At 45.1% G+C, this 24938-nt stretch overlaps 1 protein-coding gene across 9 annotated transcripts in view; it reads left to right on the top strand.

The window, feature by feature from the left end:
• The window catches only part of Tom1l2 (target of myb1 like 2 membrane trafficking protein), a 122123-nt gene that overhangs the window by 34420 nt on the left and 62765 nt on the right, over nucleotides 1-24938 (top strand). For 2 of the 9 annotated variants that reach the window (XM_087572889.1, XM_087572886.1), the window contains exon 1: nucleotides 20094-20142. The gene's annotated coding sequence lies outside the window, so the exon portion shown is untranslated. 9 annotated transcript variants of the gene reach the window in all.

The following is a 24938-nucleotide window of genomic DNA, read 5'->3' as shown; positions in this document are numbered from 1 at the left end:
GGAGAAGCTGCCTTGAACTTCACGAGAATGTCATTTCTCAGCGTCTTGAGTGCCTCTCTCCTGGAGGTCTTTTGGCCTTACCTTATTCTTGCTCCTTGTTCCGTCCAAGTCATGGATCATTTCTCTTCATGAATCCCTCTTCCCTGTTCGGTAGTCATAGAGTTCTCCCTTCCCTGAGTGTGGGGACTGGTCTGAAATCCAAGCTCTGTCTCTGACTGGGAGTGTGGATTTTTGGAGAAGTTATCTCTTTTTCTCAGACCTAGCCTCCTCATTTATGAAACGGGTCTACTATCTGCTTGAGTGGGGACATAGGCTATTTGTTGAAAGCTTTTATGGTGTGTTAGTTTCTTTGTATAACATATGTAAGCTTACCTCACCTAAGTAATGACTACCTCAAATGAAATTCCTTGGCTTAAAATTTGTTTACTTTTTTGTGAATGAGTATTTTTCCTGAATGTATATGTATGTATCACATGTGTACTTGGTGTCCTTGGGGATCAGAAGTGGGTGTTGGATCCTCTGGAACTGTAGTATGAGCCGCCAGGTAGATGCTAGGGATTGAACCCCAGCCGTCTGCAAGAGCAGTGTGTGCTCTTAGCTGCGAACCTTCTCTCCCACAGGATTTCTTCATTTCTTATGCATTATTTCCCTTTCCCCTTCAGCTGGTCTCAAATGCACTGCCCTCCTTCCTTGGTCCTCTGATGTGGGTTCATGCCTAGCTCTCTCTATGCCTTACAGTTTTACTTTAACTTTCCTTTGAGAATATTGGATATATCAATCTTAAGTTCAAATCCGGATTAATGTGTTTAAACTTGTTACATAAACATTTAACTATATGCACAAATAAGGAGTCCTCTGCATAAGTGGAGCCCTGCGCCCTGACAGAGAGAGCTTCATTACCTCTACTATGGCATGCTGGATCCTGCTGATCTGTTTGTTTTTAGTTTTTTGTTTTATTATTTTTGTTTTTGTATTTTGAGACAGGCTCTCTGTGTAGCCCTGGCTGTCCCGGAACTCACTCTGTAGACCAGGCTGGCCTTAAACTCACAGATCCGCCTGCCTCTGCCTTCTCAGAACTGGGATCAAAGGTGTGCACTGGTACTGCCTAGCTTTGCTAGTCCATTTATTTGTCCCTTTTCTCTGTCCATATTAGATTCTTTGAAATTATAACATAATTATAACATTTTTCCTTCCCTTTCTTCCCTCTCACCCATCTTATTTCAGAGTAAGTTTCCCAGTTGTATTATTTAGCCACATATTTTAGAAGGTAGCTCTGAAAATGACTATTTTTGTTGTGAGATCGAATCTAGGGCCTCATACATACTAGGCAAGCATTCTACTACTTAGCTCAGCCCAGGCTGGAGTAATAATAATAATGTCATAATTTCACCTTAAAAAGTTACCTGAAGGGTGTCATGGGGAGAGGGCTTAGTGACTTGTGGCTCTTTCAGGGGACTTAAGTTCAGTGCCCAGCATGAATGAACATCAGGCAGCTCCAGGGAATCCAGCACCTTCTTCTGGCCTCTGCCCTCATACATGTGGCCTGCACACACACACACACACACACACACACACACACACACACACAGATACACACACACGCATACACACACAGATACACACACACAGATACACACACACACACACACACACACACACACACACACACATTTGTTTTTTTGAGACAGGGTCTCTGTCTAGCACTGGTTGATCTAGAACTCATTATGTAGACCAGGCTTGCCTGGAACTTACAGTAATCCTACTGCCTCTGCCTCTCAATGCTGGAATTAAAGGTATATGTAACCACACCCGACTGATAAAAATAAAATATTTTAAAAGTTTAATAGAAATTTTCTAGTATTGTATATTCAGTTAGGTTCAGAATTCTAGTTGCCTTATAATGTTACCTATTTTAAGATTCTGTTTCTTTGACTAGGATGTACTGAAGTTCAATATTAGTTTATTGATGTGTCTCCTTGCTCTTGATTTATGGGCCCTTTGTCTAAATAGTTTTCATTATAATTTACTTACTAAAGAAACTAGGACATTTGTCCTGTAGTGTTTGCCACAGTCTAGTGCTTGTTTTATTCTCTCTCTGTATCTCTCTCTCTCTCTCTCTCTCTCTCTCTCTCTCTCTCTGTGTGTGTGTGTGTGTGTGTGTGTGTCTCCCTGTCTCTGTTTTTGTCTCTCCCCTAGTAGGGTTGGCAGAGCACAGAGATGGAGGTCACAGGATGAGTTTGTGGAGTCAATCTCTCCTTCCTCTCTCCTTGGCTTTAGGGGTCAGGCTGGGTGGCAAGTGCTTTACCAACTCACCAGACCTTTATTTCTTTTTTTCTAAATTAACTCCAGACTTTGCTGATCGTATCTCCATGGTGGCATTTAGCATGCTCACATTCCCTCTGTCCTCCATATTTTGTGCAAGTTGGAAGTTGAATGTAGAGGTTGATCAGATTTAGGTTCAGGAGTTTTGTTTTGTTTGAAATGGGGTCTCCCATAGCAGACTGGCCTGAATCGAGGATGAGTATATGAGAGAGTGTGTGTGTGTGTGTGTGCACGTGTATGTATGTTGGGTAGGTGTATGTGTGTATGTGTATGTGGGAGAGCGTGTGTATGTATATATATGTGTGTGTATATATATGTGTGTATATATATGTGATATGTGTATGTGTATGAGTGTATGTGCATATGTGTGTGTGTGCGTGTGTGTGTGTGTGTGTGTGTGTGTGTGTGTGTGTGTGTGTGTGTTTTGGGAGTAGTCACATCATTTCTCTGAGTCTTATCTTCTGTGTGAGAAAAGTGACAGTAAAAAATTTCTACCTTAGTCTTCAGTAAAGACTATATAAAGTAAGAGGCGAGACATGTAGGATGCTTTAAGAATTTAGTCAAGGAGGCTAGAGCGATATCTTAACCGTTACTTTTGGCTCTACAGACACATGTGTCACCTATATACCCAGACACATTCAATGTACATAAATAAAAAAAGGATAGCTTAAAAAGAACCCAGTCAGGATCTGTTGATGTGGACTTATGACTACTGAAATCTGCCCCGTGTGTTTATGTGTGTGGGCATGAAAGTGGGGTCTGGACAGGTCTGCAGTGTCTTGAGTCTCTGGTCTCTTCTGGAGTACACGGTCACATTTTGAATGCCTGCCTTAGCCTTCTTTGTTGCCTCTCCTGTTAGTCATTTATTGCATAGAGCATGCTAGTCAGGGACAGGATTATTGTCAGTCCAATGAGGAATGCAGCTTCAGGCTGCTCCAGTGAAATCAAAGACCGCAGTGTCTCAGAGGTAGAAGCACTATGTGTTGCTAAGGGCAGCATCATCCCTTCTAGGGCATTCTGCCAGGTGGCTTCCAGCCCAGCTTTGTGTATTCCAGGGATGAGAGCTGCTCACTGCCCACAGCAACCCCCTACCGCTCTCCTCTCAAGAGAGGGGCCTTCATAATTTTATCTGAAGCCTGGCTCCTCATTTCACTCTGCCAGCGGTTGTGCTCTTTCCTTTGTACTGAGCATGAAGGACGGCAGAGGGGAGAGCTCTTGACAGTGTAGCTGGAGCAAGCCTCCCAGAGCCAACCTGCAGTGTAGTGAAACCGAGCCAGCCATGTGGCGCTCACTGCCTTTGTGTGAAGTCAGCAGCAGAGACATTTCTGAACGTGGCAGAAAGGGAGTACAGTTATCTATTAAGCAGTGTCAAATTCAGGTGGGCTGGTGTGGCATGCAGGAGGCCATTGCAGGAACTCTGCAACCTTTCTACATGTCCTCACACAGCTCTCTAATGTCCTTTGTTAGGTCCCTGCACGGGAACACTACATTATTTAGTGCCATTTATCCTGGTGCTTTCTCATTCCCACAGTCTGCAGGAAGAGACTGTAACATATGGGCGGTGTGGGCAGTGCTGGGCAGTCTGTCAGCCTTAGAAAGCTGTTAGGGAGCCGAGGGCTGCTGATGTCAGTGGGTAGTTCAGAGCCTAAGACAGAGAGTTCTTAATCACCAGGAAGCACTCTCCCCATGACACAGACAAGCAGGAGAGACCTTTGCTTCGTCTGACTGGGGTACTTCCACCCATCCTGCTTACTGGACCCCTGATCTGAGCGAGGGTAACCAGGTGTGAAGCATCAGGGTGGGTGTCGACACACTGGGCTTCCGTCCCCATCTCTCACCACACGTGCAAGTCCAGCTGTTCTTCGTGGAATTAGAGTGGAGTGGTTGGTATGTGGAAGTGCATTTGCTCGGGCTGAGAGGTCATGTTGAATGACTTGCGTTGGGGCAGCCCAATTACTCTGGAAGAGCTTTCCTTCTTATTCTTTAAAGCTCCAGGGACAAATAGTCTCCACCTTCCGTTTTGCCCCTTGGCTTTTGTTACAAATGATGCAGGACAGGGAGCTGACTAGGACATCATGGGAGGTCAGGGCAGTTCTGACTCCTCACAGTAGGGGGCAGCTGTACACAACATGGAGGAATTGAGGAGTTGAGACCCCCCACCTGACTCCCATTCATTCATTCATTCATTCATTCATTCATTTCCCTGTGTAGCTTTGGCTGTCCTGGAACTTGCTCTGTAGACCAGGTTGGCTCAAACTCAAGAGATCTGCCTGCCTCTGCCTTCCTATTGTTGGGATTCCGTGCTAAGTAAGTACTTTGGGCTACACCTCACTCTATGGACCTAGGTGTGTAGGTGTGCTCTCACTCGCTCTCTCTGTCTCTGCCTCTCATATATATATATATATATATATATATATATATATATATATATATATATATATATATGAGAGAATATATGTTTTAAATATATATTTTATTCTTTGGGAATTTCATGCATTTCTATATTTTGATTATATTAATCCCTACTTCTTTCCTAACTTCTCCAAAATCCACTGCAGCCCCAGCAACCTCCCTCCTAACTTCATGCTATTTTTTTCATAACCTACCAAGTCCAGTTTATGCTGCTCATATAGTCATGGGTGTGGGACCATCCACTGGAACACTGAGGGGCCACACCATTAGAAAAAGTGACTTTCCCTCTCACTGCTGTTCTCTGTCAATAGCTCTTCAGCCAGGGGTGGGAGCTTGTCAAAACCACCCACACCCATGGTGAAATGTTGTGCAGGTCTTATGCAAGCAACTGTAACTACTGTGAGTTTCTGAGTGCAGCTGCCATGTCATGAGCAGAAGGCACTGTTTTGCCCCAGCCTTCTTCAACTTGTAGCTGGTACTCTGGGTTCTTGAACCTCAAAACTTGAAAGCATGAAGAAATATAGAGAAGTAAAGAAAATACCATTCCTCTACTACCTATAGCCATTTCTGTAAATACCTTGGCCTGCGTATTTCCTTCTTGTATCCTTCCTGCATTTTTAGTTATGGAGTGATGCTGTAGTTGGGTGTGCGTCCTATTTATTCCCCCATTTAACATGTGGCAGGCACTTTCTAGTGAGAAAGCAGCATGTAAATGCTCTCCTGCCTTCTCTTTTCTGCCTCTCTTGGGATAGAACACAGAACTTTGCATGTGCTAGGCAAGCACCTTGTTGAGATAAATCCCTTGTCCTAAATACCATTTAACACGACTTTATAATGTGCGGTCATTACTGTTGCCTTAGTGTTAGACATCTGGATTGTTCTGTTTTTTTCCATGTTGCTATGACAACTGATGCAGTAATCAGCATCTCAGGTCCTAAATAATTTCTTACTTTTAGATTATTTATTTATAATAAATTCTTTCAAATGGAATCACCAGGTTGAGAGGCATAGCATTTTTTTAATCTTCCTACTATTCTTTTGTAGACAGGGTCTCTGTGTGACTCAGGCTGGCCTCAGCCTCCTTAGTCCTGGGATTACAAGAGTGCACCACCACCCTTAGCTAAATAGACCTGGTTTTATTAAAACTTGATTATTTAAAATTGGAAACAGGATGCTGCCTTTTTGAAAACAGGATGTCGACATGTAGTTTAGGCAGCCCTTGAACTTGCCACCTTCCTGTCTCGGTTTCCCAAATGGCAGCCTGGTCACTGTATGCAGTATACTAAACTGGTAAGGTTTTGCTCTGGGGGTGGGGTGGGGGTTGGGGAATCAAGTTGCTTTAATATTTGCTCAGCCTTTACTGGCACCCAGCCTAGTCTGCCTAGGCCGGGGTGGGACAGTAGAATATAGAGAAGGTGGGAAAGACTTTCCACAATGTTTGTAGGGCACATTCCAAAGACATTGAATGTTTAACCAGGCTGGACACAGGTGAGGACTGTTACAGACATGCAGACAGAAGGGCAGGAGGAGCAGACAGGGCCTGCAGATGGAGCAGGTTCACTCATGACAAGGAACCAGAGGGGCTCAGTGCAGGCCAGTTACGTGACCAGATTTGTGTTCTGGAAAGGTCACTCTAGCAGTAAAGACGGTGGATTGGGCATGACAGGAAGATGACTTCCCTCCTGAGAGACCGTGTAGGACTGTCGCAAAGACAGGCTGCACTAGCAGTGAATCCAGTGCTCAGACTTGTCTTGTTGTTAGAGAAAAGTTAACTTACGTTTCTATTGGGATTTCTGCCGAGGTTGGGTATGCTCTGTCCATTTGCTGTATTGTTTGCTCATGTGGGCCTTGCCTCCCAAGACCTAAATGCTCTTCATACGGAAGGATTCTATCATCCCAGGCTGTAGAAATGGCAGTGTCCTATGTATCACGTCAGAGCTCATAGACTTACAGGAAGAGCAGGGGACGGGTCCTGAGCCCTTGGAACCAGTTTGAGGCTCCTGGGCACATCATGCCTTGCCCTCTCTGACCCTTTAAGCTCCCTCCTGAAGCACCATGACTAAGGCCTTGGAAAGCACAGTTCAACAAGCTTGTTGCTTCCCCTTGTAAGAGGAGAACATAGAGAAGGTCACTTTTCTGTCATTTGGGTTTGGAATGTGTCATTCAGGGTGTATCAAACTCAGTTAACTGGGGGAATCTTCCTGACAAGGGGCAGTTTTGTTACAGATGAAGGTCAGTCAAGGCTGTAGCTGTGTGTAGGTTACAAGCATTTGGCTACCTTCCAATGCCTGACTACTACTGCACAGTTAACAGCATCCACTTGTGGGTCTTACCTATCAATATAATTAGGAGTTTGCTAGTCGAAAGCCTCCATGGCTTCCTGAGGTAATTTCAGTCAGGAGTTTTCTGAGACTGCACTAATTGGAAACCTTTTCTTGGTGTTGAAATCTACTTATTTTTATTTTATGAATATGGGTGTTTTCCCTGCATGTTTGTCAGTGCACCACATGTGTGCAGCGCCCACACGGGCCAGAAGAGGGCACTAGAGCCTCTATAACAGATGGTTGTTAGCTGCCATGTTGGCACTGGGAATTGAAACCCAGCCCCCTGCAGGAGCAGTCAGTGCTCCTAACAGGCACCAGACAGCCATCCCTCCTGCCCCTAGAAAACTTTTCTTAAGTTGGCTGCCTGCCCTGCTGCGGGGGTTTGTGCATTTTGGTTTCTCTCAGAGGCTTTATATGTAGTGCATATAGTGTCCCGAGTTCCACCCTAATTGCTGTGTGCAGGGCAGTTTGGCAGCTGTGTGCAATACAGTGGCTGAGTAATAAATCCACTGGCCTTTACAGCATGTCCATCAGCAAACCACAGGGACCTTGAGCCTGTGTTTTATTCTGGATTGTTTCTCCTTGTTAAATCACTGTTGTTTCAGATGTCAAAACATTGCCATCATAGTCAGCAGCCTTGCTGTGTTGTCCTACATACATAATCACACACTTGCTTTGGCTGCAGCCCTTTTTTGCCTTATAATTTTACACAAAGGCCAGATGTGAGCTATGGCATAGAGTTGGATGAACTGACTAACGAAAGGTCTTCTAAAAACCATTCCGTTATTCTTGATGACTAGATAACATTGGTAACGTTTTTAAAATTTTATATATATGGGGGCTGGAAAGATGGCTCCCAGAGGTCCTGGGTCTGACTCCCAGAATCAACAGAGCAACTCACAACTATCTGTTACTCCAGTTCCAGGGGATTCAATACCCTCTTCTGGACTGCATATGCTACACAGACATCTGTGTAGGAAAAAAAATCCATACACATAAAATAGCAAATGTTAAAAATTATGGCTACATCTTTAAAAGAAAGTTTTCTCTCTTTTGAGGTGAAGTTTTATTACCTTTCCTAGTTGGTCTCCTGTTCCTTGCTCAAATAATCTTCCTACCTCAGATCCTTAAATAGCTAAGCCTACAGATGTAAGATGCCTGTGTGCCAATCAAAGAAATAGCCCTTTTGTTAGAAATTGCTCCTCCCCGCAAACCAGAACCAAAACAGATGGCTGGAGAGATGGTTCAGGGTTAAGAGTGCTTGTTGCTCTTCCAGGGGACCTGGGTTCTGTTCCCAGCACCCAATGGCAGCTCACAACCATCTGCAACTCCAGCTCCAGGGAATCCAGTACGCTTTTCTGGCCTCCATGGGCACCAGGCACGCACATGGGACACATACACACAGCAGGTATATATACATACACATAAAATAAAGTAAATGAGTCTTTTTTCTTAAGTAAAATCAAAGCAGAACAAGGCATAAGTTGTGTATGCCACTAAGGTTTTAGCGGTTGTGGGGTTGCCTTCCAGGCTCCTCTGCACAGGTGTACCTTTCATACGTTAAACTCTGGGAACTGTTTTTTATTTTCACGTACACTTGCCTACTCTGGCTTCACCACCCCCCTATCCCTGACTCAGAAGCCATCAGCATGTCCATGTCTAGAATGACCCCGCACTCTAGGTAGGGGGTCACCTTGTGGGTGATGCTGTTGTCTTCACAAGCCTCATGCTTTAGCCTGCTTTGGGCCCAGGTCACCTTCCTTAAGTCCTGGGTCAACATTGTTTGAAGGACAGGGTTTGATTTCTCAAACAAGCTGATAATTTTCCACATCCCATTGTTGTTGCCCATCTGCAGCCCAGTGAGAGGTGTGGCTGTAACAACAGGTTAGGCTTTCTAGAGAAAGGAAAGAAGATGAGAGTAAATATTCATGCATTGCTTCAGATCATAGCTGCACTAAGCTGAACTCTCAGGCCATGTGGAACCTCTGTGTAAGTTTGGCAGTAATTCTCGAAAAGCTGCTTAAGGGGGCATCAGAATCTCCTGAGGAGTTCCTTTAAAATGTGCATGAAGCCAGGATTGATGGAAAGGGTGCACCGTAGAGAATATGGCCTTTCTCTGTAATCGAGGTGAAACTGCTCAGCTGGTCCCCAGTTACTGTTCCTCATTTATTCCATGCCGCCCTAGTTTCCTTTCTATTGCCGAGACCACAGAGAAGGCTACTTACTGGCTGGCTTCCTCTGGTTTGCTCAGCTGTTCTTTTTATATGTAACCCAGGCCCATCTGCTCAGGGATAGCCCTGCCCTAGTGGGGTGGGTCCTCTCATATTAATTAGGTATCAAGAAAATGTCCCAGAGACATGTCCCACAGAGTGCCCACAGGTCAATCATGGAGGCAACTCCTCAATTAGGGCTCCTTTGACCCAGGTGACTCTAGTGTGTGTCAAGCCCTAACACTATAGAACCTTGGTTTTGTTTGGAGTGGCTTTGCCCAGCTAAGATACTCCCTTCCCCGAGCTCCCTTTTAGCGAGGAGTGGCCACCTAAAGCTCTGGCCTGTAAGTTGAAGGCTCCTAGGGGAGCATTCCTTCATAAAGGAACATTCCCCCAGCCTTTGTACCCTCCCCCGCAACCTGTTTCATGGGCTTTCAGGCAGCAGCTACTGTCTTGTAACCTCAGGTAGATGACGACAGTTACATAGTTCTCACGTCACTGTACCTTCCTGCTACCTGCTTCAAGATTTCTTCTTGTTCCACGAGAAAAATAAACCCCCATCTGCTTAAGCAAATGTTGGTTTTTAATTGCTTGCAGCTGAATGCAATCATAACTGATAAGGTAATGTTTTAATATTTTACAAGGGAGAAATATATTTACATATTGTGTAATTAAAAATGAAAAATAATTTAAATCCCCACAGATTTCTGTGCCCCACATCAGATGCACTGAAATTGGATCTTTGTGCTCAGGACGCACACATCTACATTTCTAACCAACTACAGGCGAGTCTGCTGTTCAAGGAAGTGGAAGGATCATTTTAATCCTTGTTAATAGTGCGAGTCCCATTTTACAGATGAGATATCGAATCATGGTAATAAAAGTTGTGTCTATATCTGTGTCATACACACAACATATGTGTGTATGTTTGGAGTGAAAGACTAAGGCTGAGACCCCGGGTCTTGGGCATGCTAGGTATTCATGCTACTACTGAGGCACATTCCTGTGCCCAGTATCCCAGTAATTTTAAGTGAGGTTTGACTCTGGACCAATCTTGTTCCAAAGTATACACTTCCTCACTTCCTTACCCAAAGAAACCTGTTCAGGAAAGCCAAACAATTTCTGAACGGATCCTCTAAAATGGAAGGCCCTGCCTCTGTACAGTAGGCTGATAGCGCTGTCCAAGGACCTTATCCCTGCTGGGTCTCACCCAGGGGGTGAGCAAGGACTACATCACTGCTGTGGCTGACCTGGGGATGAATGCTGCCTGTTCTCATAAGTTCTTGGTTTTCTTTTCTACTTTTGAAACAAAAATATATTGAAATTTCATTTTTTTCTATAGCCTTCTTGGATTAGAAATTACTTAGAAATGATTATAAGTCTCACCCAGGTAAGGTAAATAGTACCCTTTGTAGTCTTAGAAGTGTAGCCGGTAAGTTATAGAGTTGTCTCCTGTGAGTAATTAGTACTCACAGTGCTCACATTAGACCAGACTGGCCATTGAGAACTGATAGATTTTCTAATTGATTAGTTAATTAACTAACTAATTAACTAATTAATTAATTAAAATTTGGTTCCTCTGTGTAGTCCTGCCTGTCCTGGAACTCACTCTGTAGACCAAACTGGCCTTGAACTTTCCCCTGCCTCTGCCTCCCCAGTGCTGGGGTTAAAGGGGTCTGCCATGACACCTGGCTTACGGTCATTCATATATCATGGATAAATAAATGAACAGCACAGTTCATTTAGATTCAGGTATAGCTATATGCATTTGAGGCCAGCCTGGTCTATATAGTGAGTTCCAGGTCAGCCAAGGCTACATAGTGACACTCTGTCTTGAAAACAAAACAAAATAGAATAACTGTTACTCCAGGCTTATGGTCATCTTTATTTTCATTGGTAGTAAATGATTATTTAAAAACAACGCAGGTCCCTTTTTTGGCAGTAAGATACATCCATATGCCATCACAGAGAGAAGCAAGAAATGTGGTACCAGGACAGCGAGGCAGCAACACTTGCCTCAGAACATTTTCCTGGCACATTGAGGCTCTCCTTGCAAGAGAAGCACGGAGAAGGGTATGTTGTCTCGGACAAGAGATAGAATCAATTGGTCCAGGCCCCCACGAGCCTTTCTTTGAGTATTGTCGGAAGGGTATGGTGGGTATATGTTGACGGGGGGTGCTCCTGTGCTTCTCTTCCCCCTGCCACATTTGAAGTTGTGTTACTATATATGCCTGGATTCTCTTTTGATCACTCTTGTAAGTCCTTGATTTGGTGGTTCCCTAGCACCACCTCAACCAATTTGGGGTGGGAGTTATTCGGAAAATGAGCTAAATAAAGCTTGTGTATTCGCAGGTCTGGTGCACCGAGGGTAGCTTAGCAGAATGACTGACTGATGGGTAGCATGTAACATCCTTGTCTGTTAGGGCCTTGAGAAGAGCAGCATGGGCTCAGATCAGAGCCTCCAGGTGAGACCGGCCCTCCTGCCTGCTGACTTACAGGAGTGGAGTCTGGGCAGCTGTCTGTGCTGAGGGTCTTCACAGATGCACACGACTGAGCTTTCCTCAGATGATGTGCAGAGAGATGCTGCACATCAAGGTAAAAACTTTACCTTGTGCCTGGCCGCTGTCTTGCTGTTTGTGGGTATCCATATTGTTTTTAACATTCGTGTTAGTGGCCACAGTTTGGATTGGGTGTTGAGAACCTGTTGAGAAGATGTGTAGAAGTGTGTGAGAGAGCTTTTCTGGAAAATTCTACCAGATTCTCTTTAAGAAGAGTTAAACAAATTGTGGGTCTGCATACCGAGCCCTGTCCTTGGGATCTGAGGACCTCTGGCCCAGCCAGAGTGGAGAAAGAGTTGCAGCTCTCTGAGGGGAAGCCAGAGTAAGAAAGGCTGCTGAGCATCCTCCATGGCTGCCCCTGTCCTGGAGTTGATGGCAGTCAGGTGTTGTCGGGATACAGCAGTGTCGAGAGGCAAAGGTTGGGACCACAGAGCAGGAAGTGGCTTGGTTGGGCCAGACTGAGATCCAGAGGAGAGCTTCAGGAAAGAATTCTCTTCCTTGGAGGGTGAGATCTCAATAAGAAGGCACTCTCAGACAACGTTTGATGACATAACTCATGCACCCTAGTCCTTGTGGATAGGGCCTTATAAACATTTGGGGTGGGGTGGGGTTCTAAAGGCAGATACTTTCTATTGGCTTGGTCTGAGATGTTAGGGATGCCCCATCTGCATGTGAAAGGACTTCAGGTGTTGTCCCTATGTGACTGATTGTTACAGTCCTCTCTGTGCAGTGTCATTATCACATGTTCCAGGACTGGAACCTGGTGGGGAGTAGATTTAAATGCCTACCAGTTCTCAATTATGAGAATTGCCAGGGTTTCTGAATCTGCTTGACCTTACCAGGCTTTCTGTCTGGTGGCACAGTCCACTGCCCCACACACTACTGCTCTGAACAGTGACTATCAGAATTTATTTCTGGCATTCTAAAATATCTATCAGCCCTTTCCCCAAGCCTGTTGCTCAAAGCTCCTGTAAGCAAAAGGGATTTGGATAGCTAAGAACTAGGCTATAAACCACTGGAAAGCCCTGGATTGTCCCTACTGTTGCCCACAGAAGCCCCTAAAGCTCCAATGCCATCTGCGCCCTCCCTGCACAGAGCTAAGAGGAGCTGTGGTCCTGGCTGCCCTTTGGCCCTTACTTTTCACCCGTGTCAGCTGAGGAAAGTCCTGTTCTCCAGTTGTCCTTGGGGAGCAAGTATTAGGAGTCATAGCAGTGAGACTCATTTGCTTGCAAAACGAGATTTTTCTCCATTGGCCCAGCTATTCTGGACGGGAAGTCTGCCCGGCTTTTTGTTGTCTTAGTGGCTTCCCAAGCCCACAAGTGCCGGCAGCACTTTGTGAATCAGAACTGGAAGCATTGTTCACTGATTGCCACCAAGGAATGCTTTTCCTGAATGGTTCCTGTGGGTCTGAGTACCTCTGAAGGAAAAATTCCCTGAGACATTTCAGACAGTAGCTATTTATGTTCTACTCTTTTGGTCAGACATCACTGAATACCTGCTGTGTGCAGGTAGAATTCACTGTCTATCAGGGAAGGCAGGTCTATGGGAAGACATTATTTAAGCCGTAGAGAGTAAGCAAGCCCATCATAGGGATCCCAGAGGGGCACAATTAATTCAGCAAGTGCACATGCGGGGGTGGCCTCCCTCACTAATAGGAGGCCACTGAGCTGAGTGTTAAAGGGAGGATGTGGCTTCTGCAGTCTCTTGTGAGCCTTTCCATTATGGAAGCATGCATTTTTACCTTGTTATTAGTATGCACATAATATTTCCTGCTGCTGCCTTTCTGCTTAGCATTCCACTGCTGATTTCCACTTAGCAACTAGGCCAAAGTATTTATCATTTTAAAAAGCTACATAGCATTTTTGCCTTGTTGATGTACCCTCATTGCATAGCCATCCTCTCATTTGTTGGGAAAAGCAGAGTTTTTCCTCAATGATGCACGGCTCTTCCTCTCTCTGCTTTCTTCCTCTCTTCCTTAGGATTCTATGTCGGGGCTTCCAAACACACAAAAGGGAAATGATGTTTATAACAATTCCACGTATTAATCATTGAGCCTCAATAATAATTAGTTTATGATTATTATCACACAAAAAATAAATTAGTCCTGACTCTTCATTTTCTGTGGTATTAAAAATGGAACCAGGGTCCTCATCCCCACTAAGCTGTATCTCCAGTCTATTATAATAGATTCCTAAGTGGGAATACCTGGTCATCCAAATGAAAGGTGACGGTTTCCCAGTGTTTCTTTGGTCACTCTTATGAGGCCAAATTGCTTTTTGTTCCAGCGTATTCTCCAGGGAAGTTTTGCATGACTTGTCAGTTAGTGGTTGGGAATGTTTTTATCAAGAAAGGATCTGTCTGCCTGTAGGGCCTAGCCTCCAAAGGAGTAGAAGGGAGGAAGAGGAAGGGGAGGAGGAGGAGGAACAGGAAAAAGAGGAGGAGGAAGAGGTGGGAGGGGTACAGCTCTTTACTCTCATGGGAAACTTGGCTGTACCACCCTTCTCACGTTTGAGCTTGAACTGACAGTGTGTGTGGGGTAACACAGTGTCAGGCTCTCCCCTTGAGCTCACCCCCATTAAAGCAAGCAGCGTCATGCTGTCATTTCTGGCACTGAGGAAAGCTACATGACATTAGATTTCTTTTTCTACAGTAAAAACTCCAAAAAGCTAGGAAAATGCCTACTCCCTACTGTATTTGGTCATTCTGTTTGCATGTTTCCCTTGGCAAGCTTTGTTCTGTATTGTTCAAGGTGACCCAGTTAGAACTACTGTTTAAAGTCATGCTGGCCTCAGTAAGTTTCACAACCTGTGTGGGATTAAGTCTACTAGCTCTGCATATTGTACAAGGAAGTGCATGGAGTCTCTTAATGTTTTAAGGTGGTCACATTATCATCTCTCCTATTTGTTCTATGTTGATATTTCTGATTTTTTCTTTTTAGTGACGATGGATAGGAACAGCTTCCTAAATGATTCACAACCCTGTTGTATTTGCCATCTCAGACTGACTCTCAGTTTGGGCCTCTTGGATTAACTAGTAATTAGCCAGGGTCCTAGGTGGCCTCCTCTGGGACTAGTAGTGTTAGCAGGGAGGCTGGTCAGGATGCTGTGCCTTTGAGAGACTAGGGTTGCAGCTCTCCTTAGAGAAGAGTCAATGCATTCAGTAAAACTGCTTGTGCTCGGGCTGGGGATTTAGCTCAGTGGTAGAGCGCTTACCTAGGAAGCGCAAGGCCCTGGGTTCGGTCCCCAGCTCCGAAAAAAAGAAACAAACAAAAAAAAAAAACAACAAAAAAAAAAAACTGCTTGTGCTCAGTTCAGCCTAGAGCCTGTCTGTGCCTTGCTGTTTTTTCTTTGTTCTTCTTCTTTTTTCTTCAAGGAATTTATATTCTTTCAATGCATAAAAATCAATAAAATAGTTCAACTTTTAGGACTATCACAAATGTAAGAAGGTACTGCTACCACCATTCTAAATAATTGGTATAAATTAGGTTTTTGCTCCTTCATCTGCCTTGCTATTTCTGATAGTAAAATTAAATGAGTATTTTTCACATGAAGCCCTAGGTCACTACCAAATATGTACCCCTCATCCCCCAATAGTACTAGACAGACATTTTCCATATATGTCCTTTTAAAAATTGGTTTAGACTGTGTTTCTTTACATTATTACATAATATTTCTCTCTTACAATGTCTGTGTAGTATCCAACTGAGGCCCCATACATAATTTACAGAACCATCAGTTTTCTGTTGGAGAAGTTTTTTTTTTTTTTTTTTTGGTTCTTTTTTTCGGAGCTGGGGACCGAACCCAGGGCCTTGCACTTCCTAGGTAAGCGCTCTACCACTGAGCTAAATCCCCAGCCCCGTTGGAGAAGTTTTTAAAAATATATTTATTATTTTATGTGGTTTTGTGTATGCTTGAGTATGTGAACTACATGAGTGCAGTGCCCACAGAGGCCAGAAGAGGGAGTTGGAGTCCCTGGACCTGGAGCTGCACATGGTTGTGAATCACCCAATATGGGTGCTGGGAACCAGACCAAGGTCGTCTGAGGAATTTTGAGAATTTTAAATAATACTTTAAATATGTTCCTAGTAGTTTTTGTTCTTTTCAATAGCTTTATATTAAAATATAATTCTTATTCACTTGCTTACAGTCTGCAATTGAGTGAGTTTCTGTTACCCCTGAGCTGTGCAGTCATTATCGTGGCCAGTGAGGACATCTCCGTCATTCCTCAGCCCTTGGCACCCACTCCCAGCTCTTCCCAGCCCAGAGTCCTAGGCAACTGTTGACTGCTCTCTACCTGTGATTACAAAATCAAACTGAAGCTGTGTGTAGTGACACATGCCTTTAATCCTAGCACCCACGAGGATAAAAGTGCTTGTGGGGGCCAGAAGAGGAACTGAAGCTAACGGCCCTTGGAACTAGGGCAGTAAGTGGTGGTGAACCCTCTGCTGTGGGTACTGGGAACCGAATCTGAGTCCTCTACCAGAGCAAAAGTGATCTTAACTTCTGAACCCCATTTTAGCCATTTTTGTGGCATTAAGGAAATGTATATTCTTGAGCAACTACTACCACCATATGGCTTTATAATTCCTTCATCTTTCTGAATTTACTGTCTCTTCCATCTACTCCAGGGTCCTGGTAACAAGCATTTCCTGTGCCTCTGTGTCCGACAACCCTTTCTACTCCTCATAATTGCATTCACACAATATTTGTCTCTTTGTGACTGGTTCATTTCACTTAGCACAGTTTTCTCAAGGTTCTGCATGTTGTAGCACAAATCAGAATGCTATTCCTTTTGGGGGCAGAGTCTCACTATGCAGCCCAGGATGGTCTGAAGCTCTTAATCTTCCCATGCTGACCTCTGAGGGCCAGGATTGCAGGTGTGCACCGTCATACCTGGCTTCCATGCCTTTTTAGTGCTGAATGAGGTTCTTCTGCATGGATGTACCATAGTTGTCTCTGTTCTGCCTGTGCTGTGACCCAAAGCAAGATGGGGGAAAGAAGGAGTTTATTTAGAATGTGTACTTCCCACATCAGTGCTCATAATCAAAGGATGTCAGGGCAGGAATTCAAGCAGGGCAGGAACCTAGAAGCAGGAGCTGATGTACAAGTCATGGAGGGGTGCTGTTTACTGGCTTGCTTCCCATGGCTTCCTCACCCTGTTTTCTTAAGGAACCCAGGATCACCTGCCTAGGGATGGCCCCACCCACAAGGGGCTGGGCCCTCCCCCGTCAATCACTAATTAAGAACATGCTCTACAGCAGTATCATATGGAAGCTTCTCTCACGTGGGTTTTCGTCTCTCAGATGATTCTAGCCTGTGTTAAGATGACATAAAATGGGGTTGGGGATTTAGCTCAGTGGTAGAGCGCTTGCCTAGGAAGCGCAAGGTCCTGGGTTCGGTCCCCAGCTCCGGAAAAAAAAAATGACATAAAATTAGCCACCCTGAACACTGATGAGCGAGTTTATGTATAGACAATGCCTTCATTTCCCTTGGGTGCACTATTACAAATAGGACTGCAGAATTGCGCATTGCTTTTTCTTTGGTGTATTTGTTTCCACTTTGAGTCTTAAAGAGATTATTAGGTCAAAGAATAAGAGCCTTTTATGACCTCAGAAATATTTTTATGTATTAATTTTTAAAAAAAACTCCCCTCCTTTTCTGGGATATCCCTTGATACGTGTTGCCAGATTATTTTTCCAGAGTTATGAAATGCATGTTACCTTGACAAAACATGACATGATTCACTATGGCCTTCCCAGAAGTGGGCAGTATTCTATTCAAGGTACATGTTTAATTTCACTGTTTTGACTCGGATGTCTTTTATTATTGACATCTTGCCCTGTAGATGAGGCCTGTGAATGAACAGCATTTGGGCTACTGTCTGAGTCTCACCCGAGTGGGTGCTTCTGATGACGCCACAGGTGCCTTTGAGTACTGCAGATGCTGTGGTAGCAGCAAGAGCTTTTCTGCACCCAGATCTGAAGAACAGCCCTTTGTAGGAGTTAGTTAAAGCACTTTGCCACATGTGAGCACACCAGGCATGAGCCCCAGTAACTTCTGGAAGGCTTCTCCTGGCTCAGAATTTCATAATGGGTCTTTGAAGCAGAAAGTAAATCTTCCTTTTCAGTTTCGTTCATGGTGATGCTTGTGGTCCCTGGCTCCCTCGTAGAGTTGTTGGTCCCTGGCCAGCAGAGCACAGTTAAGGCTTCTTTGCCTGCTCCCTAGGTGGGAGTCTGGGCAGCTACTGTGCTTTTCCACTGGAGGCTGTACTGAAAGCCGTGGACATCAAGGCCTTTTTCTCTTGAGTTCATCTTTCCTCAAATCCAGTCCCTAAATACACATAACGTGTGGTTCATAGGAGCTCAGTCGCCAGGCACTCATGTAAGACTCTCAGTGCCTTGACTTTGATTCCCCCCCATCAGCTTGTATTCATAGCATCTCTAATAGCCCAAAAGGTTATATGTTTACATAGGGTGGAGTGTTTGGGGTAAAGACTCAATGGTAGTGTGCTTGACTGGCTTGTGTGTGAATCCCCAGCGCGCTCTTTCTCTCTCTCTCTCTCTCTCTCTCTCTCTCTCTCTCTCTCTCTCCACATGTGGTTCACCCTGTTTATTAATATTATTTATTATTATTTTTTTGCCCTACCATATTCCTTGTTTCATGTTTGTATCACCAGTTCCCTTAGTGTACTCTGAGGAGGTTTTTCTGTCATGCCCACCTTTCAACGATTAAACTGAGTTAGTGAGTGTATGAAATGTTCCCTGCTGCTTCCATGTCTATCAGATTAGAAACCAAGTTTCCACCAGGGTGCTGCCCTGGTGCTTACTTCATTAAGCAGTTATGATGACCTGTCCTTGCTTCTGTACCTGCTCTGAAAGAACAAAAGTATTGTCAGGAGGCATTTGTACCCCTGCCCCTTTGACTATCAGGAATGTCAAGCTGGAGAAAGGAAAGGCCTCCTTTGACAGTTAGGAGAAGAACTTGGCACTCAGGCAGAGATTTCACACAGCTCTGATAACTTGTCAGACCACTCTGCAGAAAATAAACCTTGGGCAAGCTCACACCTTGGTAGCTTGGTAAGGACTGCTTAGCTAGGCATACCTTCTGCTCTCTATTTGACCCTAACTCATGTTAGGACTGTGCAGATGGGCTTGAGGGGCAGCACTGGACTCCTCATGGTTCCTCTTGCAAATGTGGCCACGTGGAATAAATCTCCTCTCTCTGTTTTTCCCTAGTATTTATCTCTGCAGTTGGCCTATTGAGGGTCCCTAGATGAGCCTTGCTTGATAGAGCTACTGAGGCCCAGCTCTGACCCTAACTCCAGTAACAACACTTCCTGCTCACAGTCTGTATTTTAGTACAGCCCCCAAGCTGTTCCCAGAGTGATTTGTCACAGGCACTCCTATTTGAAAAGCCCCAGATTGCAGAAAGTGAGAGGACTCTTACAAGTTGGCCTTCACTTTTCTGCTAACAGCTCTGCCCCTCTCCTGCCCCCACTCCTCCCTCCCACTGCCCCCACTCCTCCCTCCCCCTCATCCTCCGAGTTCCTGCTCTTCTGTTTGTACCTCCTCTCCCTCTATCATCATCGCTAATCACTTCATCTTTTGGACTGTCAGGCTAAATGTATGTCCCATGCTAACATTTGTCCCTGGTGTCCTAGCTCTCGCTTGTAGGTCTGTGATCTGGCTAAACTCCCTGAGGCAAAGGCTCTGTCTTGTCTCGATACTCCTGTCACAGCCTAACATATGACCCACAGTGGGATGTCCCCCATTCCCATGTGTCTACTAGGCTTCATCCAGAGCTCTACCTGAGCACTGGGTCCCAGAAGACTTATTTTCTCAGTCAACAGGAGAGAGCAGCCTGTTTGGCTAGGACAAGTCATCAGCCTTCTGGCCTGCTGGCTTCTTCAGGGGTCCTTTCTGGTGGCAGCTGGTGGCGGTGATGATGGCCTCAGTATGTTTGCATCCCAGCCCTCCCTAGCTCCTTTCTGTACCCATTTACTCCACAAATGCGTATTCCATTGAGTACAAAGAAAGGAATACATCAGACTGGTGACTCCGCACCCGGAGAACAGACCCCACATGCATTTTAAATCTGTGGATTCCCCTTAAGGGAATTCCAGTTAAAAAAGAACTTGGGTCAGCAGCCTTGGGCCTGTGTGGCTAACAAGCTCCTATTTTCTCTGTTGTTGGGCTGGCCTGAAGGGCTTCTTTGTTTGGGGTAGGGGTGGATGTGATGCCCTAATGAGGCCCTGTGGAATCCTGGCTCACACACAGCAGCCTGCAGGGTGGAACTCTCCAGGCAGGAAAGCAAGTTGGTGAGTTTGTGGGTTTGTCAGATTTTAAAGAACACAGAACAGTGTTAAAGGGGTGAGAACTAACTGGAGTATTGTGTTCTGAGTTGGACTGAAGAAAAAATACAGAGCAAAGGCTGTGAGTAGTGTCTGGAGTTTAGCTAATAGTACTACACTGTGTTCCATGTTTAAGTTTTGACAGATGCACACTGGTTATATAACATGCTAACGTGGGAGGAAACTGAGATGGGGACTCAGGACTGTTGGTACAGCTTCTCAGTAAATCTAAAATTGCCTCAAAACAGAAAGGTTCTTAATAAAGAAGGAAGTTAGGACAAGGTCAGTCTGCACGCCCTTCTGCCGGTCTCACCATGGTCTTGGAACCCTCACGGCAGTCAGGAAGGCTGCTATAGGCGGTCTGCTTCTGTGCTCCAGGCAGTCTGCTCCTTTGTCCCTGCTGTTCTTTGTTTGAGAACAGGTTAGGTTACAAGACCAGGTCCAGCCGGAGGATGGGGGTCATGTGGTTACCGGAAGCTCTGACCTCCTGCCCTGCATCAAGGGACTGGTGACTTCTTAGGCTTTCTTCAATTGTTAGAAACTGCACACCTGACTGGAAAGGAGGGGAAGGGCGAAGGACCTGATGTGTGTGGGAAGCTGATAGGAGCTGAGGTGCACACAGTGGTCAGACCGTTGTTCAGCCTGGTCAGGCTCCAGGTTCCATCCCTGTGGCCCAGGTTGTGTGCTTGCTAAGCAGCAAATGTCATCCTCTGTTCTATTTTTCTATTTGAAGAGATGAGTGTGAGTCCCTTGAAGATTTAGATCAGTAGCTTTGAGGGCTAAGGGGCTACAGGGGAGAGCAACAGAACTGCACTACCTCGCCTGCCTCCTGCCCCCTTCCAAGAGCCATGATGAAGTACACCTCTTCACTAGCCGGTTCTAAATCCCCTAAGGGTTTAAACATTTAGATTCATTAAAAAATGTGCTGTTGTTGCTCCCTCACCCTAAAGCTGAAACAAGCCAAGTTTTGAAGCTTCTTCCTGCTAAGGAAGTTCTTTATGTCGTCCATCATGAACCTTCAGGCTCAGAAACCCAGATATATGAAAGGCATTTGGGAGCTCCTGGGTGCTTGAATCTGGTGAACTGTTTTCCTGTAGGTGGCAGTGGTGATACATGAGTGCTCAAAGAGGTCTGGAGGGACCTGTGCTGGCAGGGAGAGCCTTCAGATAACAAGTAACTCCTAGTATGGCTGTGGAGGAGTAGTTCTTCGGGAGGGGAGGCTCCAGCAGGTGTTTTCTCAATAGTATTTAGTTTCCCTTCAACTATGTGAAAGAAAGCTGTTGTTACTGTATCTTACAAATGTAGGAAAGGCCTGGTACCCTGGGGTACCCCAGTTACCCGAAGGACCAAGACAGCAGAAATCTGTGATGTACAAATGAAGTGCATTTTATATGCCCTGAAGTCTACCTACCACCTGCCAACCTGGGGCCTACCACTTGGGGCCTCTGCAGAACTTGCAATCAACACTTCACTTTCAAGGGCCCTGGCAATACAAGGCCAGCTTCTTTTTTATGCAGCAGAGGGGATAGGATGAGAATGTGAAACAGGCTCTCTGTGTAGCCCAAGCTGATCTTGAACTTGTAATCCTCCTGCCTCAGCCTTCCAGTGCAAGGATTATAGGTATGCGCCACCCTGTCCAGCAAGGTCAGCCACTTAAAGACACTCAACTTCAAGTCTAGGTAGGGGGCAAAAATGTACTTTTGGCTCATGAGCTGCTAAAAATGGTAAAACTCCTCAGAACACAGAATTGCCTAGAACACTCCATGGCTGTCCCTTGAGGTTCTGTGGCCCATGAGAAGGCATCCAGTGGGGTTGGGGATTTAGCTCAGTGGTGAGCGCTTGCCTAGCAAGTGCAAGGCCCTGGGTTCGGTCCCCAGCTCCAGGAAAAAAAAAAAAAAAAAAGGAGAAGGCATCCAGTGAGGTATGGCTCTATCATGGCAGGGCTGGAGCAAGGCCCTAGGTCAGAGGGGAGCCCTGATCCTCATGTAGCTGCGCTTCCCGCTCTAGCAGAGACTCTGCTATTCTGTGGACTGGAGCTGCGCTGAGCCTTCTGAGTGCTTGTGCTCATGGTGCAGTTGTACGTTGTTAGGACTGTGTAGGCAAAGGGGCATTCTTACTACTTCTAGTCAACAGAGAACTGGAAATGATAACCAGCCCAGTCAAGGAAGAGAAGGAAACAAGACATCCAATAGGAAAGAGAGTGGTAAATGCTAGGTTCATAAATGTTGAAGGACCAGAAACCCTGCCATGGCAGCCATCAAAGCACAAAAGACAAATCTGTTCTTCTCAAAGGGTCTTTTTGTGAGCACAGCGTTAATGGGTTTCCAAGGGGCCCATCCTTCAGAGTGGCCCATAGCATCCATGGGAGATGGGGCCTTGCCTGTCCTCTCTGTCATAAAGCCCAGGGGTGACAGAGACAGGAGGTTACTGTGGTAGTTGACAGTTGGAGAAAGATGAATTGTGAAGAGCTGCAGCCCAGCCTTCAAATTCTTTTCTTGGTGGAGAATGGAATTTTTCCAGCAGTGGGGGTTCTACACGTGGGTTTTTTGTTTTTTGTTTTTTTTTTGTTTTTTGGTTCTTTTTTTCGGAGCTGGGGACCGAACCCAGGGCCTTGTGCTTCCTAGGCAAGCACTCAACCACTGAGCTAAATCCCCAGCCCCTACACGTGGGTTTTTAACCAAGGAGTGCTTGATTGGTCATTTGAAAATACCTCAGCAGAGAAGGTTCATAGCTAGTAAATTGGATTTATATTCTATCGCATATTTTTAAAATTTATTTTATTACATGTATTTATTTGTGGGGTAGGGCAGAGGATAACTTGTAGGAGTCTGTTCTTTCTTAACATGTGGGGCCTGTGGATCAAATTAGGTCTTCAAGTTTGGTACCAAGCACCTTTACTCAATGAGTCATCGTGTCAGCCCTCTGTTACACATACTTAAGAAAAGTACAGTGCTAAATATTTTCCCTCCCTCCAATAGCAGCTTCAATATTCTTGGGGGCTATTTCTTTTTTTCTTTTTCTTTTTCTTTTTTTCGGAGCTGGGGACTGAACCTAGGGCCTTGCGTTTGCTAGGCAAGCGCTCTACCACTGAGCTAAATCCCCAACCCCTTGGGGGCTATTTCTTATAAATAGAGTTTTTGATATATGATTTATTTGAACATTAGTGTTTTTGTCAATAAAGAATAAGACAAGTGTGTGTGTGTGTGTGTGTGTGTGTGTGTGTGTGTGTGTGTGTGTACATGGGCATGCAGATGTCACACTGTGCATATAGAGCTCAGGAGACCCTCTTGCCATCTTGTTGAGTCCTAGTTTCTCTTGTCTCTGTCATGATGAATACCCAAGACTAGCTCTGAAGTTCTACCTCCTGTCCCGCTGCAGGAATGCTAGCCCTGCAATGCTGCCTTGTGGAGGGCTTAGGGGTTGTATACTGTGAACTACAGAATATTGCTGCAAGAAACCAGGTACGGTTGTTTGTACAAATATTCAAGAGGCTAAGAGAGGATGCTGGAGTTGAAGGTTGTGCACTTTATAAGCAGTGATTTTCATTCCCTTTTTTTGTTTTTCTATTTTTTTTCTTTTTTTCGGAGCTGGGGACTGAACCCACTTGTTTTTCTATTTAAAGGAGTGAGTGCGCATCTCACTTACTTGTGGACAAGTAGCTCTGTGGACAAGAGGCTACTATGGGGACAACAGCAGCACTGCACCTCCCCACCTCCTGCCCACTTCGGGGGGCAGGAAGTACAATTCTTTTTCCTAGCTGGTTCTAAACACTTTAGGAGTTTAAATATTTAGATTCATAAGAAAAACTGTGTCATTGCTGTTCCTTTACCTTAAAGATGAACCAAGCCAAGTTCAGGGGCTTCTTCCTCCTAAGGGAGCTCTTTGTGGAATTGCCTGGATATGCCTGGGCAGCACATCAAGACTGTCTTAGAATCCCAAACAAACAAACCAGCAATGTATACATAAACATAGACACACACTGCTGAAAGAAATTAAAGACAAGTGAATGGACAGACAATTTTTATTAAATGGAAGGGAAGTTATTAAGATATTAATGCTTGGGCTGGAGAGATGGCTCAGCGGCTAAGAGCACTGACTGCTCTTTCAGAGGTCCTGGGTTCAATTCCCAGCAACCACATGGTGGCTCACAACCATCTGTAACAGATTCTGGTGTATCTCAAGACAGCTACAATGTACTCATATACATTAAATAAATAAAATATTAAAAAAAAGATATTAATGCTTGGGGGGCGGGATCTAAAGAGATTGCTCAGTGGTTAAGGGCACTGGCTGCTCTCCCAGAGGACCTAGGTTCAATTCCCAGCAACTACATGGCAGACAGCTCACAACTGTCTATAAATCCAGTTCCAGAGTATCTGACATTCTGGCACAGACATACATGTAGGCAAAATACCAATGCCATAAAAATTAAAAATTTTTTTATTAGATATATTTCTTTACTTACAATTCAAATGTTATTCTCCTTCCTGGTTTCCTGTCCATAAGCCTCCATCTCCTCCCCTCCCGCTCCCGCCTATGGATATTCCCCCTATACATCCCCATTGCTGCCCCCCATACTCCCCTGCACTGGGGGTCCAACCTTGGCAGGACCAAGGGCTTCCCCTTCCCCTGGTGCCCCAACAAGGCTATTCTCTGCTACATATGCAGTTGGAGCCCTAGGTCAGTCCATGTATAATCTTTGAGTAGTGGTTTAGTCCCTTGGAAGCTCTGGTTGGTTGGCATTGTTGTTTTTATGGGGTTGC

This window comes from Rattus norvegicus, chromosome 10 (genome assembly GCF_021556685.1).
Source record: "Rattus norvegicus strain SHRSP/BbbUtx chromosome 10, alternate assembly SHRSP_T2T, whole genome shotgun sequence".
In the NCBI taxonomy this organism is placed as follows: domain Eukaryota; kingdom Metazoa; phylum Chordata; class Mammalia; order Rodentia; family Muridae; genus Rattus; species Rattus norvegicus.
Note: the sequence above shows the minus strand (reverse complement) of the source record. Positions and strands in the feature narration are given on the sequence as shown.